A 17,650-nucleotide genomic window follows, 5' to 3' on the forward strand; every position below is an offset into this window, starting at 1 on the left:
GATTTCTTGTTCCGAATACCACATTTCAGGAAGAACAATTAAAAGCTAGTGAGCTCAGCCCTGGAGTCAGGAGGACCTGAATTCAAATGCGACCTCAGACACTTAAAAAGTTCCTAGCTATGTGACCTTGGGCAAGTCACTTAACCCTATTGCCTTTCCAAAAAAAAAAACCTAAAAATTTAAAAAAAAAATTTTTTTAAAGCTAGTGAGCTTCTACTCTATAGGAAAGCAACCAGGATGGTGGAAATCCTCACATTTAGATAGGTTGAATAGATCATAGGTACAGTTAGGAGTATTATGGGCTAAAATGAACGTTAATTAGAAAACAAAAAATTCATAAATATTCTTGCTAAATCAAGAATAATTTGTGACTAGCAGTCAACTCCACCTTGATTGAACATTTATGTAACCTGCTACTCCAATCACTGATAATCTGTTTATCCTGCATGTTTTACCCGATTCCTTCCTCAAGCAGATTAAGTAAAAACACTTAAATAGCAAGAACAATGCTTCTGCATGAACTTATAAGTCCATGACAAGGTGCTACTGCTGCAGGTAGACAGTAAATAAATACCCTAATAAAACTTGGGCTGATTACCTTGGCTTTTTGGAATCCCTGCATCACAAGAGGATACAATTGGAAGCTTTCATGTCTTGGTCCACAACCTTATTAGGAACTCAAGGTATATAATGAATGGAAGACTTAATGGATACTTAACATTAGTTTTGAAATGTTTGAATGTCTCCAGGTATTCATGTGAACAAAGAATAGATTTATTCTGCTTAACCCTAGGTAAAAGAATTGCAGTGAGGGGCAGCTAGGTGGTGCAGTGGATAAAGCACCGGCCCTGGAGTCAGGAGTGACTGGGTTCAAATCCGACCTCAGACACTTAATAATTACCTAGCCATGTGGCCTTTGGCAAGCTACTTAACCCCATTGCCTTGCAAAATCTAAAAAAAAAAAAAAAAAAGAATTGCAGTGAGCAGAAAAAATGAGCAAAGTCAGGCTTGGTATAAGGAACAATTTCATAATAATTAAAAGTAGGAAGGGTTACCCTGAGGGAGAGTGGGTGTGTTTCCTCCTCAATACCAACTTTCAAACTTTTTCAGCCAAAAGTTTGATGACTACTTGCTAGGTATGATTCGGAGGAGATTGTAGTTTAGATATGGATTGGACTAGATGCTCTTTGAATTCCCTTCTAACTCTCAGATTCTCTGATAGGCCATTCATCAGAAAGTTATCTATAAACCATTATTTCCAGATGTCAGTTTTTTCCCAATTGATATTTTATTTTTCCAATTACATGTTATAAAAATTTTTCCACATTCATCCACATGCATATGCATATTTATAAGTTACATAATTTCCTTCCACCCTCCTCTCCCATCTCCTCCCCAAAGTGGCAGACTGGTGAATATTGTACATAAACATTTGTGTTTAATATGTTTACAAATTAGTAATTTTTTTCTATAAGGAATTAGGACTAAGGGAAAAGAAAGAAAACCATGAAATAGGAAAGAAAAAATAAAAAGTGAATGTAGTGTTCATTCATATTCTGTGGGGTTTTTTGGTTTTGTTTTTCTTCCTCTAGATGTGGATAGCATTGTCCATAACAAATCTTCCAAGGTTGTCCAGGGCAGTTAGATGGCATGGTGGATAGAGTACTGGTCTTGAAATCAGGAGGATGGGAGTCCAGATCTAGCCTCTGACACTAACTGTGTGACCTTAGGCAAGTTACTTCAATGATTGCCTCATATCCAGGGCCATCTCCTCCAGTTGTCCTGATTCATATCTGGCCACTGGACCCAGATGACTGGAGAAGAAAGTGAGACTGGTGACTTAGCACAGCACCCCCTCATTCAAATCCAATTCATGTGTTGTCATGGCATCACCTCCCTGATGTCATGGTTGTCTTCGAGAATAAAGGACTAATATTTATCTTAGGGTAATCCTAACTCTGAACTACTGAGAAAAGCTATATTCATCAAGTTGTTCAACTCACAGTGTTATTGTTAATGTGTACAATGTTCTCTTGGTTCTTCTCCCTTCACTCAGCATCAGTTTGTGTAATTCATTCCTGGCTTCCCAGAGTCCAACCATCCATAGTTTCTTATAGAATAGTACTCCATAACATTCATATACCATTATTTGTTCATTCATTCCCCAAATGACAGGCATCCCCTCAATTTCCAATTCTTTGCCCTTACAAAAAAGAACTGCTATAAATATTTTGGGACATGTGAGACTTTCCCATTTTTTATGATTTCTTCTGGAGATAGGCCTAGTTTTGATATTACTGGGCTAAAGGGTATGATCAGTTTTATTGCTCTTTGGGCATAGTTCCCTATTGGTCTCCAGATTGGTTGCATTAGTTCACAACTCTACGAACAATGCATTAATGTCCCAATCCTCCCAGAATCTTTTCATTGATTGTTTTTCCTTTTTTGTCACCAGATGTCAATTTTTGAGGGGGCCATGAGGCAATGGAGTTAAGTGACTTGCTTGGGGCCAATGTTCAAGGTATCAAGTGTCAAGTATCTCAGGTCAGATTGGAACTCAGGTCCTCCTGATTATAGAGCCTCACATCAAATTTTTACTAATTTTATGATATTATACATTTGATCCAGAATAAATCTCTTCATTATATCTTCCAAAAATAGCCATTAAATAACTGTTCAATTTAAGAATATCTTGACATCAAATGTTTAGTATCAAAATGACATTTTACAGGGTACAAAATCATTAGGTATTCACCATCTTTAGAGTGGAACAGCAGTAGTTCACTCTCTCCCTCAAAAGGTTATGCAGCTTAACTGATGCTGAGTCCATTAGCAGAAACAAGATCAGGGGCATCTGGAAAGAAAACTTTCAACAAACTAGGGGAAGGAGAAAATAGAAAAAAGAAAATACTATCCCATTCCTATGTACTCTCATAGCACACCTTAAAGGATTCTCACCGCCACCACCCCAAGCAACTCTTCTTCCAGTGTTTCTGTTCTTCAGCAATCATTCATAGGAGTGACCATACCTGCATCATTATCTTGCCTCTCTGCTAGCAGAGAATGAACAACAACTCTAGTCAAAACTGGGACATTAATGCTTTGTTGGTGATAGTGTGAACTGATCCAACCATTTTGGAGAGCTATTTGGAATTGTGCCCAAAGGGTTCTAAAGTCCAGCAATACCACTACTGGGTCTATATCCCAAAAGACGTGCAAAAAAGAAAAAGAACCTATATAGCCAAAAATATTCAAAGCATCTCTCTTTGTGTTAGCTAAGACAAATTCAAAAAAAATTGCCTATCAATGGGTGAATGATTAATGGTTGTGCTATGAGAAATAACAAACAGAATGATTTCAGCAAAACCTAGAAAGACTTCCATGATGCATGTTGAAGTGAACAGAATCAAGAGAACCATACACAGTAATGACAATATTGTTCAATGAATTGTGAATGACTTAAGCTATTCTGAGCAATACAATGATCCAACACAATCTCAAAGGACTAGTGATGAAGCAAACATACTATTCACCTCTAGAGAGAACTGATATTGATTGAATACAGACTGAAGCATGCTATTGTTACTTTCATTTTTTCTTTTATTTGAGCCTTTTTGTATAAAATGACCTATAAAATATTTTATATAATTGCACATATATAACCTATATTTGATTGCTTACTATCTCAGGGAAAGGGGAGGAGAGGTCTGGTGGGAGGAACTCAAAACTTTAAACTCTGGAACTCAAAACTTTAAATAAAAATGTTAAAAAAATTTTGAAATAAACCTTTGATTAAACTCATCTCTCGTTTTTCCAATAGTGTTTGTTAATGAGGCAATTCTTCCTGCTAATGTCAACCTTTCTTCATGTGCTTTTTTTTTTAAGGTTTGCAAGGCAATGGGGTTAAGTGGCTTGCCCAAGGCCACACAGCTAGATAATTATTTTCTGAGGCCAGATTTGAACTCAGGTACTCCTGACTCCAGGGCCAGTGCTCTATTCACTGCACCACCTAGCTGCCCCCTTCATGTGCTTTTGATCCCATACTCTTCCTTCTGCAGATTACTCCCCTATGAATATAAAGTGATGTGATGAATAAATTTAAGGGATAAGATCTGGTGGAGAGAACGCCTGAAGAGGTATGGAAATAGGTTCACAATATTGTATAGGAAGCAACAGCAGTAAACATTAGGAAGAAAAGAGCAAGAAAGTAAAATGACTTGGATGAGACTTTCCAGAGAGCTGAGGAAAGAAGGAAAGGGAAAGGAGAAAGGGAAAGATAACACCCAATTAATCTACAATTCCAGAGAATAACAAGGAGATATAAGATTTTCTGAAATGAGCAATGCAAAGAAATAGAAGAAAACAATAGAATGGGAAAGATAAGAGACAAGGGAATAGCCTCAAATTTCTCAGTAAAGAAGTTATTGAGTACTAGGATGAAAAGGTGTGAGACTTGAGGAAAAATGAAGAGATTTGTGATAGTTTCTGTGGTAAGTAGGAGAATCCCTCAATTAGGGAGAAAGAAAAGAATTTCCATATTAGAACCAGAGGTAAAAGTGAAAAATAGAAAAATACATTGTTCACCTCCTGAAACACCAAAATGAAAACTCTCAGGACTATTATAACCAAAATTAGAACTGACAGACCAAAAGAAAAAATAGAAAAAACTAGGAATGAGGGAGATATATAGCACATCCAGATCTCTCTATATATCAGCAATCATCAAAACTATTTGATAATTAAAAATAGAAAAAAGAAAGGTTGGTGAAACAGAGTAAATAAGGATCAGAAAAATTTGAACTCAGTAAACCAGTATTTATAATCTGAGAAGACAAAAAAAAACTTGGAAATAAATTCCTTATCTGATGAATGCAGCTAGGAAAACAATTTGACAGAAATTAAGTTTAGACTAATATTTTATACATGCTCGAAAATAAGCTTAAAATTAACATGCAGCATAAATATAACAGATTAACCCCATTAAAAAAGGGGGTCATCCAGTCCATATAATAGCCAAAGAACAATATCCTCTACATCATATTTGTCAAGAGATCATCTGACCTTTGCTTAAAGACCTCAGTGTTCTTCTATAACACACTTCATCCAGATGCATCTAAAGATGCATTTTTGACTAGAAAACTCAAGTAAATTGTAAATTATTTGAAATATCTTTGAGTAAAGTGATCTTAAAACTCTCCTCACAGCTGTGAGCTCATCCAACCTTTCTGGAGAGAAATTTGGAATTAAGCCCAAAGGACAACAAAAATGAGCATGCCCTTTGATCCAGCAATACCACTACTGGGTCTATACCCTGAAGAGATGATGAAAAAGGGTAAAAACATCACTTGTACAAAAGTATTCATAGCAGCCCTGTTTGTGGTGGCAAAGAATTGGAAATCAAGTAAATGAATGTCCTTCAATTGGGGAATGGCTTAGCAAACTGTGGTATATGTATGCAATAGAACACTATTGTTCTATTAGAAACCAGGAGGGATAGGAATTCAGGGAAGCCTGGAAGGATTTGCATGAACTGATGCTGAGTGAGATGGGCAAAACCAGAAAAACACTGTACACCCTAACAGCAACATGGGGGTGATGATCAACCTTGAAGGACTTGCTCATTCCATCAGTGCAACAATCAGGGACAATTTGGGGCTGTCTGCAAAGGAGAGTGCTATCTGTATCCAGAGAAAGAACTGTGGAGTTTGAACAAAGTTCAAGGACTATTCCCTTTAATTTAGGAAAAAAATCAGATATCTTATTGTCTGATCTTGTTATCTCTTAGACTTTTTATCTCTTCCTTAAGGATATGATTTCTCTCTCATCACACTCAATTTGAATCAAGGTACAACATGGAAACAAAGTAAAGACTGACAGATTGCTTTCTGTGGGAGGGTGGGGGGAGGGAAGTAAGATTAGGGGGGGAAATTGTAAAACTCAAATAATATCTTTAATAAAAAATAATAAAATAAATGATTTTTATTTAAAAAAAACTCTCCTCACATCAGTTTAATGTAATTTTGTTTGTCAGGAAAGAGTTTCATTGATGTCACATATACTTGGATCTTGCAGCTTTAAAAATTCATAGCTGGTTTGGCAAAATATTTATGTGAGAATAGAATGAACTTGTTTCCAAAGAACATAAAGAAGACTTCCAAGGTGGCAGTTGATTGAAAGTATGCTGTGGAAAAAGCATACTTGAAAGAAGAATGGAATAAAAATTAGAGGGCTGCCAGGAGCTCCACCTAGTTCCTTCCCATCATGTTTTGTTCATGGTTTCATAGAATTATATATGTGTTTTTTTCTTTCTGGAGGAAATTGTTTCCAGGATTTTCTGAGGTTTCTCATGAAATTGCCCATTCACCTATTTTTAGAGTAATTATTTTGCTGACTTCTGAAAAGCCCCAATGCTAACCAACTCTTATTTTACTTTGCTCATATTTTCTATAATTGAGTTCTGTCTTGGTAAATTATAAGGACATTTTGGGTCCTTTTTGCTGATTAAGCCCTGATGAGAGAGATTCATTTTCCCAGGTAATTAGTTAATGTTTACATGATATATTCCCAGAGCTTTGTTAAGTCTCTTAGCTCATTAAGAAGTCCTTGGTCTTCCTCTCCTTCCTTTCCCCAAACCTAGATGAGTCAGCACCTTTGGAAAATTATTAGTCCCCTTGAGAGCAAGTTGCTCGGAGTCTAGAATGAAAAGAACTGACTCCTCTAATATTGAGCCTTCCTGATTCCCTGGAGCTAAAATTCCTGGGTTCTCAGACTGACCATGGCAACCTACACAAAATACTGTTGATAGTTGGAAAATCCTGTACTTTCTTATTAATTTCTGCCTTATCTTTAACCATTTTGCTATTTTTATTTGTTTTTATATTGTTTATTTTATTTATTTAGGGGCAGTTTGCATAATAGATCTCGAGAAAGGAAGACCAATTCAAATTTGATATCAGACACAGTGAGTTTCCCTGAGCAAGTCACTTAACCTCTTTTAGTTTTAGTTTCCTCACCTGTAAAATCAGAATAATAGGGATAGCTAGGTGGCACAGTGGATAGAGCACTGGTCCTGGAGTCTGGAGGAACTGAGTTCAAATTCAGTCTCAGACACTTGATAATTACCTAGCTTGTGTGACCTTGGACAAGTCACTTAACCACATTGCCTTGCAAAAAAATAAAATAAAATCAGAATAATAATAGCACCTTCTGGGGTATACTTGTAAAGTACTCTTTAAATGCTGTTACAATTATTATCTCATTATTCTTTAATCTGAACTTAAACACAGACACAAAAGAATATTTCTAAGTATACAGTAGAAAAAAGGATTCTTTTTAAAATTGTGTATCTCCATTTAATACTGTTTATCTTTTGAATAGATATATGATATGGGGAGGCTAGGTGGCATAGTGGATAGAGCACCAGCCCTGGAGTCAGGAGTACCTGAGTTCAAATCCAGCCTCAGACCTAGCTGTGTGGTCTTGGGAAAGCCACTTAACCCTATTTCCCTTGTAAAAACCTAAAAAAAAAATTAAATATACATGATAAATTCTATATATTATTTTCAAAACAGTCCTTGTCTATGCTTCCTTATGAAATTATTCTTGATCTCTTTCATGTTTCAATTTTTTTTATAGTGGCATCTTTATTTTACATCATTATTGCTAATTTTCTGCCTTTCATCCCTCCACTTCAATCAAAAACAGAAAGAAAAAATAGAAACCATTGTAACAAATAAACATAGTCAAGCAACAGTAATTATGTCCAAAAGGGTATGTCACTGAATCTTGTTCTATCATTTCTCTATTAGAAGGTGGGTAATATGATTCCTCAAAGATCTTCCAGAGACATGGTTGGGTATTGTGTTAATCAAAGTTCTTTAAATCTTTCAAAGTTTTTCTTTACTGTGGTTCTGTCCTTGTCTAAATTTCTCCTACATCTGTTCACTTCATTCTGCCTCAGTTCGTACTACCTAGAATTCTCTGAATTGTCTCTTTTCTCCATTTCTTAAGATACAATAAAATTTCTGTAATTGTTTTGGCACATGCTCAGACCACCTAAAATGATGCCATTCACATGAAAGGAATGAATTAAATGCTTCTGGGAGATAAAAGAACAGGTATATATATATATATGGAAATTTTGTATTGGTCTAATATTGGGAACATCCCTTTGTGCTGAAGCTAAGTATCCAGAATTGACTGCATCCTTAAAACTATATGATTGGAGGGGCAGCTAGGTGGGGCAGTGGATAGAGCACTAGCCCTGGAGTCAGGAGTACCTGAGTTCAAGTCTGGCCTCAGAAAATAATTACCTAGCTGTGTGGCCTTGGGTAAGCCACTTAACCCCATTGCCTTGCAAAAAAAAAAAGAAAACTGTATGATTGGACAGACAGTTTCTTTCTTCCCAGCATTTGCACTAAAGGATCTTGGAAGAATACTTTATCACTTATCTTTTATTAATATTGTTTGAACCTAGCTTTATGTGTCTAGAAATTGTCTAACCCAAAGCTTACAGTAGAGGTCAGGCTTATCAACTTCAGAACTCCCAGACTGCAGTGAATTCTTAGATCTCACCTGGGTCTTGTTTCAGGTTCACCCCAAAGCCTCTGCTTTGGATTTCTGAAATTTGATTCTTTTAATGTTTATTTTGCATAAATACATCCAAAATTACCCTACTCTGGAAATGACCTACTGCCTATGGAGGGTCAATATCCTTATGTCCTTGTCTGAATGTCATATAATGAAACCCGACAAAGATCAGGAAGAGAGCCATTTTTTCGATTCTCTCCTTTCCCAAAAGACCAAATAAAATTCTTTCTGTAACCATTTCATATTTGGGGTTTATTCTCATAATTAATAATTATGGTGGCAGCAATGGGATTCGCTGGTGATTACCCAAAGGCTCTCCAAGACTTTGGAGGTTAAGTAAGTCTGTGATTTTAGGACTGAGCATGAACAAGACCTGACCAACACAGAATAAACTGGATGTGATGAGAACTTGATGAGTCCCCTAAGGTTCAGGTGAGACATCCACAAGGCCCTGAATTCAGGTTAAATATCCAGAAAATTTAAGATAGTATTTTACCTTAATCCAGGAAAAGATTTGGGTGGGGTTAAAATTAGTCCAGACTGCGCTATTCCACAAACAAATAATCTACTTGGTTTGATCAAATACAAGTTTGATAAGCAGCAGTGATTGGCTAAAATCTGGTTAAAATTAAATTATTAAATTATTAAAATTAAAATTAAAATCTCTGTCTCCCCCTGTATTTTTCCTGAACCCTCCCATGATACCTGGTCTGTGACTGCCTCATAGATGCCCCAGTATCCCTGATGAAAATGTGTTGTGATCCAGGTCTCAAAAGCAAGATCTGACAATTAAACCTCATGACCTTCTGAGAAGGGATCAGGTATCTGATCATTAGATATCTGTGCCTCAGATATCTGTGCCTCGTGCCTTGGTGAGCTGTTTGAGGAACTCTGTTCGATACTCATTCACTTGGGATAAAACTAGGTTAATGAAGAAAACTCAAATTTGGTAAGCAGTGAAGTGAGATTGGATCAGGTTTTCTTCTTCCAAAAAAGTTCTCCAGTATACACTGTCATATTGATCTTTTTTTTAACTAGGCAATGGGGTTAAGTGACTTGCCCAAGGCCACACAGCTAGGTAATTATTAAGTGTCTGAGGCCAGATCTGAACTCAGGTACTCCTGACTCCAGGACGGGTGCTCTATCCACTGCACCACCTAGCTGCCCCTAAGTCATATTGATCTTGAAGAATTTTGAAGAGGGATACCCAGTCACCCATAAAGAAAGGGAGCTTAGGGGTAGCTAGGTTAGAGCACCAGTCCTGGAGTCAGAAGGACTTGAGTTCAAATTTGGCCTCAGACACTTAATAAGTACCTAATTGTATGACCTTGGGCAAGTCACTTAATCCCACAGCCTTGCAACCAAAAAAAAATTTTTTTTTAAAGGAGCTTAGAGGGGCAGCTAGGTGGCATAGTGGATAAAGCACCAGCCTGGGAGTCAGGGGTACCTGGGTTCAAATCTGGTCTCAGAAACTTAATAATTACCTAGCTGTGTGGCCTTGGGCAAGCCACCTAACCCCGTTTGCTTTGCAAAAAAAAAAAAACTAAAAAAAAAAGGAGCTTAGAAGGATGGGGAAGATAAATGAAATTGCAGACCTAAAACAACAGTTCTCCTAACCATCTGTATTATTAAGCAGGGACTTACTTCCATGGATCTTTTGATTGGATTTTCAGTGTGGAAGAGGAAGAAAGAATTGCAAGTTGCCTTCTTTTCCTCTGTTTTAATAACCCTGACCAGGTTAGAGATTTGCAGAGTTAAAAGAAAAACAAGAAAAGAGAGGAAATTCTTTGACTTGTAGAAACTTAAGGAATTAGAAACTAGAGACTAAAATTGTAACTGAAATGTAATATCTTGACTGTAAATTTCAGCATTATGATTTAAAAGTTTTTGGAACTGCTAAAATATCTTGGTGGATTTGGGGGAAAGTTTGTGACTAAGATTAAGATTATTTGCAAATGAACAGGTCTCTATTACTCTCTCCCCTACCTGGAGGGTGATAAATATATAGTTTTAGTAGAGAGCAATTTCATTGACTAGAAAATAAATAGAACTAATATGAAATAAATCAATACATTTAATTGTTTAGGTAAATTAGTAGTGAAATCAGCTAAATTGAAATAGAATATATATATATATATGTATATATATATATATAATTCAAGAAGTAAGGTTTAGTAATGAATTGGTATTATATAAGAAAATCTGTCTAGGAGAGAGTCAGTGGATTATCAGACTAGAATACTGTTGGAAAAACATGAGATAGACTTACAAAAAGTTGCAAAAATAAAGCAAAGTGTGGAATTAAAATGTTAAAAAAGATGCCATTTTGAAGTTCAGAGGGTTCGAAAGTCTACTGGAAGGAAAAAGAAATGCAAGGGAAGTCGAAGTGGAGAAGAGGAGAATTGGGCAAATCTTTAATGGGAGTTCCTGTGCTCTGTGTTGATGTGAATGAAGAGTAACATGAAGTAAAAAAAGGTCTAGAGTTTTTGGAAAAAAGGTTTTTTGATGTCATTGAAAAAAGGAGATGAGGGGGCGGAGCCAAGATGGCGACATGAAGGGATCGAGTCTTAGTAGCTCTCTGATAAAAACTCATAAACTAAGGACTCTAACTAAACTTTCGAGAGACAGAACCCACAAAGGGACCCAGTGAGGCAGTTCTCCTACTCAAGGTAACCTGGAAAAGAGCAGAAAGGCTCTGCTCCCCGGGGTTGGAGGGGTGGCCTGCCAGAGGGGTGGCCCACCGGAGCCAAAGAACTTCAGCCTACCGGAGGCAGACCCAGGGCGCTGGGAGCTGCGGCTCACAGCAGCGGGGGAGTCTCCTGAGCTGCACCCCGAGGAGCACTGGGCACAAAGTGGGGGAACAGCAGGGGACCTCTGCCAGAGCGAGCACGTGGAGCCCAGCCCTCAGGGCACACAGCCAGCAGCTTGGTCTTTCAGCAGCCCAGAGCCAGAAACAGAGCAGGAGCCCCCAGGGCATGAGCCCATTGAGCTGAGGGAGGGGAGTGAAGAGAGAGAGAGACTGCCAAGCTCTGTCCTCTGCCTCTGGAACAGGACTCTGGGGCTCTGACCATATTCAGATCCTGATCCCAGTCTAGGCCCCCCCATAGAACAACAGGGCCCCCCCACCTCAGCCCGTAGCAGAGGGGGAGCGCTTATGTTCATTCACAGACCAGGAGGGAGGACAGAGCCTCACACACTGAGACCTTTGTGGGAGTGTCCCAAAAGCTCAGGAAGCACCCCAAAACCAGGCCCAGGCTGAGAAAATGGGCAAGCAGAGAAATAAGAGGAGCACCATTGAGAAATATTTTGCAAATGAGCCCAAGAAGGATCAAAATACTCAGTCTGAAGATGATGAAGCACAAGCTCCTACATCTAAAGACTCCAAGAAAAACAGAAAGTGGGCTCAGGCTATGATAGAGCTCAAAAAAGACTTTGAAAATCAAATGAGGGAGTTGGAAGAAAAACTGGGAAAAGAAAGGAGAGAGATGCAGGAAAAACATGAAAATGAAGTCAGCAGCTTAGTCAAGGAAATCCAAAAAAATGCTGAAGAAAATAGCATGCTAAAAACCAGCTTAGGTCAAATGGATAAAACAGTTCAAAAAGTTATTGAGGAGAAGAATGCTTTAAAAAGCAAAATTGGCCAGATGGAAAAAGAGATAAGAAAACTCTCTGAGGAGAATAAATCCTTCAGACAAAGAATAGAATTTAGGGAGATGGATGAATTTACCAGAAATCAGGAATCAATACTTCAAAAACCAAAAAAATGAAAAATTAGAAGAAAATGTGAAATATCTCATTGAAAAAACAACTGATATGGAAAACAGACTTAGGAAAGATAATTTGAAAATTATTGGAATACCTGAAAGTCATGATCAGGAAAAGAGCCTTGACATCATTTTCAAAGAATTACTACAGGAAAATTTCCCTGATATTCTAGAAGCAGAGGGCAAAATAGAAAAGGAGAGAATCCATCGATCCCCCCAAGAAAGAGATCCCAAAAAACCAACCTCTAGGAATATTATAGCCAAGTTCCAGAACTCCCAAGTCAAAGAGAAAATATTACAAGCAGCCAGAAGGACACAGTTCAAATATCGTGGAGCTGCAGTCAGGATCACACAGGACTTAGCAGCAACTACATTGGAAGCTTGTAGGGCTTGGAATACAATATACCAGAAGGCAAAAGAGCTTAGAATGCAGCCAAGAATGAACTACCCAGCAAGGCTGAATGTCCTATTCCAAGGAAAAAAGATGGACTTTCAATGAACCAGGGGAATTTCAAAGGTTCCTTTTGGAATGGCCAGAGCTGAACAGAAGGTTTGATCTTCAGATACAGGACTCAGGTGAAGCATGGAGATTGGAGGAGAGGGGGGAAATATGAGGGACTCAATGAGGATGAACTGCATGTATAGAAAAATGATACTGATAATATTCATATGAACCATCTCAGTTAATAGAGCAGGTAGAGGGAGCTTTTATAGTTGAAGTACAGGAGAAAGCTGAATTTGAAGATAAAATATGGTGTAAAAATGGAGTCAAAATGGGTAGGATCAGAGGAGTTTCTCTCACTGGAGAGAAGTGGAGTTTCACTTGGAGAGTGAAAACATCATTGGAGTTTCTGGTATCTCTCTGGTGTGAGGATTTGTTTCAAAGTGTTCTTTCTCAGTTTATATTTTTGTCTCCCATTACATCTAGGGGTTGTCCTGAATTATGTCTTGCCACTGGACTCATAACCCCAGAGGAGAGAGTGAGGCTGATGACTTTACATAGCCCTACCTCACTTAAATCCAAATTCATTTGCAAGTAAAGACATCACCCTCTTGGTATCATTGGTCTTCTTTGAGAATAAAGTCAATGATAACAATGTCCTTATTGACTATTATTGCAACATGAGAAAAATAATAATTGCCTATTCCTAAAATGTGATTAGGAATATAATGATATTATTCTGAGTTTTGATTTCAGGTATGATTGTCTGAATTAGCATTATGCCAATAATCCACCATTCCATGAAACTGCCATGAATTATCCAAATAGAGTGAGAATGTGAGAACCCCATAAATGAATGTCTATGTCTGAGAAAATTAAGAGGTTGATTTTACTTCTGCAAAGGTAGAAACCTCTTGACTCAATATCTCCATTGAACTAAGTCCTTTCTGAACAGGAAATTCTCTTATCTGTTTAATTCTGAGCCTGGCTATGTGAATAATATGGAAATTTACTACATGATTGACTGTTCCAAAATAAAAGATTAACTGACTCTTACCTGAAAACAAACAGAGCTAGGAAGTTTTCCTGTTATGCTTATGTCAGGTCAGTCTATACCCTTGAAAGGACAGTCTTGATATTGTCATAACCATGTCCTTCCTTTTTTCTTTCATAGCAAATTTTTATGGTAAGAGAAGGTACATTGCAGTTTTTTTTAAGATGAAAACATCTTTGAGTTATTGTCACAGGTTACAAGTATGAAAAAATTTACTGTTTTTAATCTGAATTCATGACCAACTCCAGATTCTAAGCAACTAGGTAAATAAGTTTTTAGGCTTGTCATCCCTTTGCTAATAGTTATATATTCATACATAAAACTGAGTTCTTAAAATGTCTTCTTTCAGGATGATATAAAGATAATATATATTCTCAAAAAGAGGGGAAGATAAAAATGTAAAAGTTTTACATTTTACATTTAAACTTCACTTTGAGAAAGTAGTAAGATTAAACTTTTTCTCAATGAACTAGAATATACCCATATATCTGTGTGAGTGTATGTGGATATTTGGCTTTCAAATGTTTCTAAAGGGATATACATTATAGGCAATTGAGTGTGTTTCAGTAACAAGTTCTCAAATTGAATTAAAAATTTTACATTTAAAATTGTTAATAATTGCATAAAGAAAATTTTAAATCATATGTTTTACCTGCTTTGAAGTCTCTGATAATATTAAGAGACAGAAGGGCTCATTTTATAAATTATGTCCTCATGGATTCTTTTTAAGATTCTTCCTTCAACCTATAGATGGCATTGTCTATATCAGGTAAGCTAAAAATAAAGCTAGAAAGAGTAAGAGATGTGTAAAAATTCAAAGTCTCTGAACTTCCAGGTGAAAGATAGGTTCCTAATCTGATGATCTTCTAATAGTTCTGTTGTTTAAAGGATTAGTTCCACAAAGTTTGAGCTGGTTTTATATATTAGCAGAATTCCTTAATGAAACTCTGTGAGTGACTTAGAAATAGAATCAGAGAAGTAAATCTCTGCAACACTTCCCTGAGAATGAAACCTATTCCAGAATTGCCAAAGAAAGATGTTTCCAGATAGAACTCGAGAAGAAATATACCGACTAAATGGATCTTGGGAGTAGATTATCAGGAATAAGGAGACTATGTTATTTAATATCAATGACAATTATTATTACTTTAGTTTTAATATTTCAGGGTACTTATGTTTGGCTGCAAAAGGAGTATATTCAAATTCATTTTTATTTGTTGTTCTGGGTTCAGGGCCTTTTCTCATGAGATTTTTTCCTTAATTGAAAGTTTAGTTTTTGTTTATATTAACCTTACCTGACAAAAACCTGATTTAGAGAATAATAATGTTAATTAATAGTTCTCAGGTAAAAGTCAAAGGGAAGTTTGAGTTTCCCAAAATCATTTAGTTATTCCCCTAGCTAACTATATAAGAAATAATTTCCATGACATGGAAGTTTACTTGGTCTATTCATTGATATATAAATCTCCCTTCTCAGTCAGCCCATAAATGTAGTTTAATCTGTAAACTGATTTAGTTTACCTGTAGAATCTGTTTAATAAGATGTCTCTTTTATGATGTTTGTCTTCTTTTCTTGAAGAAGAAAAAGATGGCATCAGGGAGGTGATGCTATGACAAGCACATGAATTGGATTTGAGTGAGGGAGACTGTGCTAAGTCACCAGCCTCATTTTCTTCTACAGAGTCATCTGGATCCAGTGGTCAGATATGAAGCTGGATGATTGGAGATGGCTGTGGATATGAGGCAATCAAGGTTAAATGATTTGCCAAAGGTCACAAATGAGTAGGTGTCAAGTATTTAAGGTCACATTTGAACTCAGGTTCTCCTGACACCAAAGTTGGTGTTCTGTCCACTGCACCTGCACCTGCCCTCAAGATTTATCTCTTTAAGGAATAAATGAGACTATGATTCTGTTTAACTAAGTTTGTTCCAATTGTTGTCATGCGCATTTTTCTCCACTGTTGCTTTCAATATCTGAGAAATCTCCTTGTTTTGTGTAAAATTCATCACTAAAATGGCCCCTCCTCTTCTATAAAGGCAGTCTGTCAAGCTCTGACAAGATAGGTTGTAAGGAAGATGTCTCCATTGAGTTATTTTAATGAATGTCCTTTGAGATCTTAACTCAGTTCTTTGTTTATGAAAATATTGAGCTTTAAAAGAAGGGAATTGTGGAAAGAATAATTTATTATTTATCTTTTATTAATATTATTTGAACCTAGATTTATGTGGCTAGATTTATGTTAGCTATCTAACCCAAAGCTTACAATAGAGCTCAGACTGACCAAACTCAGAATTCTGGGGAAATTGAAAGGCTGCAGGGAAAGCTTAGACCTCACTGAGGTCTTGTTTTAGATCCATCTAACCTTGTGTTTTGGGGTTCCTCAAATTTGAGTATTTAGCTTATCTGATATTTTCCATCTCAATCTTGCCCTTCTCTTGAAACTACTGTCAATCAACTGAATGTTCTTATGCTTTTTTCTGAACTTTATATAATGTAACCCCACAAAGATTCAGAAGGTAGTCATAGTTTTTTTTTTTTTTGCTGGTTATCTCCTTTGCCAAATGATCTAATAAGAGTCTTTCTTTTTTAAAAAATTTTATTCATTTTTTAAGGCAGTGGGGTTAAGTGACTCGCTAGGTAATTATTAAGTGTCTGAGGTCGAATTTGAACTCAGGTCCTCCTGAATCCAGGGCCAGTGCTCTACCTACTATGGCACCTACAACAATTTCAGGTTGTGGGGTTTGTTCTTTTAGCTAACAAAGGTTAACGAATCATTCATTCACAGCAAATGAAAACATGCAGTAAAGGGGAACACCAAAAACCAACCTTTCTCATGCTAGTCTCTGTGGTCCTACACAGTGGTCTTATTCATTTGTCCCTTTTCAACTTTAGATATAGCAGTAGAATACCTGACTTTGGGACCTTGAGCCAATGGGAGCATGGAGCCAGGCTAGATAATGAATCCAATCCAACAGGGCAGGCATGAAGAATGAAGTGGAATGCTAGTCCAGAGGACCTTTGAAGCTGATAAAACTAATATTAAGATATGACCTGCCTATCCATAGAGGTCAAGTTGATGTCTAGGGAGACTGATGATTCCCCAAGATGTTGGGAAATTTGTATGTGTTTGTTTTTATTATACTTTTGGAACAAATATTCCTTTGCAAAAGTTAGTCTGATGTTAAGTGATTAAATGAACCTAGGGTGATAATCAGTGGTCTCCCCAAAAAGGGAAGGAGACATCTAGGTAGCATAGTAAATAGAATGCTGGGGCAGCTTGGTGGTGCAGTGGATAGAGCACTGACCCTGGAGTCAGGAGTACCTGAATTCAAATTCAGCCTCAGATACATAATAATTACCTAGCTGTGTGGCCTTGGGCAAGCCACTTAACCCCATTGCCTTGCAAAAAAAAAAAAAATAGAATGCTAAGCCTGAAGTCAGGAAAATTTGAGTTCAAATCTGGTCTCAGATGCTGGTCACTTAATCCTGTTTGACTCAGTTTCTTCATCTGTAAAATGAGCTGGAGAAGGAAATGACAAACCATTTTAGTATCTTTGCCAAGAAAACCTTAAATGAGGTTAGGAGAAGTCAGACATGACTGAAAAATGATTGAACAACATAAACAGAGGGAAACAATTGATGAAGGCTTGGGCCAATGGAACAGAAGAGAGACCACAAAATCTCTCAGTGTAACTTCTTTTGGGGGTGGGAGTTGACCTGGCCTTGTCCAGGGCTCCCTCTGTAACTGTAAACTGACTTCAGTTTCCCAAAAGTCCTGAATCTTTAAAGTTTGAAGCCTT

Source organism: Macrotis lagotis, chromosome X (genome assembly GCF_037893015.1).
Source record: "Macrotis lagotis isolate mMagLag1 chromosome X, bilby.v1.9.chrom.fasta, whole genome shotgun sequence".
Classification (NCBI taxonomy): Eukaryota; Metazoa; Chordata; class Mammalia; order Peramelemorphia; family Peramelidae; genus Macrotis; species Macrotis lagotis.